The sequence below is a fragment of the Gracilinanus agilis genome, chromosome 1 (assembly GCF_016433145.1).
Source record: "Gracilinanus agilis isolate LMUSP501 chromosome 1, AgileGrace, whole genome shotgun sequence".
NCBI lineage: Eukaryota > Metazoa > Chordata > Mammalia > Didelphimorphia > Didelphidae > Gracilinanus > Gracilinanus agilis.
The window spans coordinates 90,287,660-90,290,694 of record NC_058130.1 but is presented as its reverse complement, the minus strand read 5'-3'; positions in this window follow the sequence as shown (position 1 = coordinate 90,290,694).

Sequence of the window (3,035 nt, the reverse complement as noted above, 5' to 3'; positions counted from 1 at the left end):
CGGCCAGAACTTCTGGAGGCTGATGGCGAAAACTGGCTTACCTCTCTTGGAAGAGAAACAAGAGCCTGAGACAGGCATCCTCCGTCGAGGCCAACAGACCAATTCGTCCTTCTTCACTGTATGTATTTGTTACAAGAAGGCTTCCACTCAACAGGGGAGTGAGGATGGGAGAGGCCGGTTAGTAGGCAATGATAGACACAGGGGGAAAAAAGCATCATTAAAATATTTTTTAAATAAAAAAAAAAGACCATTGCATTTGGATTTGGACCTATATTCAAAACCCTGACCTGTCGCTTATTAAAGCAGTGTGACCCAGGGCAAGTCATTTCTCATTTCTGGGCCTTAGTTTCCTCATCTGTAAAATGAGGGGGTTGGACTAGAAGACTTCTTGGTTCCCTTCCAGTTCTAAATCTATGACCCTAAATAAGGTGGGAGGCCAGAGGGAGCACAGGGGAGGGGAGACCCCTGGTCTCCAGATGCTAGATTCCCTCCCACCCCCCAGCTCAGGGCTGGAACTGAGGATGGGAACCCAGCTTGAATTTCCATCCCCCAGCAGTACGCTGCTCAGAAGCTCAGGATAGTGGGGCTAGGCAGAGCCCTGGTAGGAAGAACAGCCCCTGTCTTGGGCCCCCTGCTCTCCTTCCTCCTCCCCTTCCCCCCACTTGCCTGAGGCTCAAGCCCCACTCCCCCAAATCCCAATCCCAGTGCAGCCCTGGATGTTTGCCTGTTGCTATGACGATGGGGATGCACCTTTCCATCTCCATGGCAACCATCCAGGGGTTTTTAAAATTCAGTCAAGGTACTTTCCACCCCTCACCCCCCTTTCCCCTCCCCACATTCTTCTTCCCTTCTCTTTTTCAGTCTTGGGAAAATCAGAGGCAGCTGATGGCCTGTGAAGTTGAGAGAGTGTGCAGAGGAGGAGGAATCTGGGGGGCCAGGCTACTTCCAAGGATACAGGGGACACTCTGTGCCCTTGGGTCAAGCCTTTTGCCTAATGCATCCAGGAACTGGTCTCTGACTAATAATCTTTGGGGGGCTATGGGAATGCTGGTCAAGGCCTTCCTCCCTGATGCTGTCAGCCCCCCCAGAACCCCAAGACTGCCCCCCGAGGAGTTCATGTGCCCAGGATTCTGGGGCTGAGGGGACCCAGGGCATGGAGGTGGCCAACAGAGACCTCTCTACTTCATCACAGTGCCAGTGGCCAATATTGTCTCCCGGGTCAGGGGCTGGCTTGCTGCTTCTCTTCAGAAGAATGGGCAAGTGGAGAATGAAAAATGGAACACAAATGAAAACTCTGACCTGGGTCCAGAGAGCTGAGTTCAAATTTGAATTCTGCTTCTGACTTGCAAAATGATCTTGGGCAAGTCTCTGGTCCCATTGGAGTCTCAGCTGTCTCTTCTGTGAAAGGAGGGTGTTGGGCTAGATGGTCTCTTAAGGACAACAGAGAGTGTGGGGTGACCCTGGAATTCTGGTCCTTGTGGAGCAGGAAAGAAGGAGCCTGAGGACACATCCCAGAGCATGCGGGGTCCCCAGAAGGAAGGGTCCATCTGAGGAAGAAAATGCCCAGGCTCCATACAAGTAGACAGGCTCAGAAGGGGCTTGGGGATACGGACCTTCAGAAGAGCCGAATTAGAACTTAGAAGCCAGAACATCTGGGAGAGATCTGAGAGGTCCATCTAGTCTGAACCCATCATTTGTTTTTTCAGATCCTTACCTTCTCAGTACTAAGTGTCAGTTCCAAGGCAAAAGAGTGGTAAGGACTGGGCAGTTGAGGCTAAGTGACTTGCCCAGGGTCACACATCTAAGAAGTGTCTGAGGCCAAATTTGACCTCAGGACTTCCCACCAGGAAAGCCGGGCTCACTTTCCACTGAGTTACCTAGCTGGTCCTCCCATCGTTTCTCAGATGAAGAAACTGAGGTCCAGAGGAAAAATGACTTATCTAAGATCAAATAACTAAATGCCTTGACTTTAGGGCACCAATAAGAGCCTGGAGACAGAGAGGGCTGCAGTTTGTCCTGGAACCGTGTGGATGGTGTGAGAGAAGGCAGAGATTTGCCTTCCTGACCTCCTCGCCGATGCTCCTCAGTGTGGTCAGTCAGGATCCCAGGGGAGGGGAAGGGGACGTTAGGGACCACCTAGGCTTGTGGCTGATAGCCCAGTAGCTGAGAGTGGTGCAGAGGGTGCTGGGTAGAGGGCAGAGGCATTCTGAACCTGTGAGGCACAAGGACTGGGGAGAGCAGGGACAGAGAGAAGCTCGGCTGCCTGGGTGGTCCCCTGTAAATCCAATGTGTCGGGCCTCACGCTTTCTGGAAAGGAGGGGCCAGGGACCTGCATTTGCCATGTGAGCCCTCAAACCCCGAGTACAGTATGCTTTAAAAGGCCATATCCATGCCCTCCATTCTTGCAGGTGAGACCAAGAGCCAGAATGAGGTGCCCAAAAGGACCAGATCCCAGAATGCGGAGGTCCAGGCAGACAGCATTGGGCCAGATGCTGTTTACACGACGTTGCTAATGAGATTAGTCTAACCCAGGGACAGACTGCAGGAGGGAAGTACAGAGCTGAAGGGGACAGATGGACAAGGCCGCTGCTTAATGAAGGCAGTCAGATCTCCCAAGTCACCCAATTAATTAATTGTTTCTAATCCCCGTAAACAGGAGAAGACAAATATCGCCTTCCACACCCACAAAAGCTCCATGCTTCCAATTAGTCTCAGGACTTCCTGGAAGTGTGGGGGGGGGGGGAAGGAATGGCCCTAATCCCAGCCTGATGGCCCTGGTCACACATTTAAAAAAATAAATAACTTATAACAATATCTTTTGTTTCTATAGCATCTAAATTCCTTCTGTAGCTTCCTTTCCTTTTCGGAGAGCCATTCCATATAACAAAGATTTTCTTAGAGAAAAAGAGGAATAAGAGGGAAGAAATCCACAACACCAATCAATACATTGAAAAAAAATGGGACAAATAGATGCAGTGTTCTTCACCCATGGGCTTCCCTCCTCTGCCTCTCTGGAGCCAAGCTTGTTCTCTGCC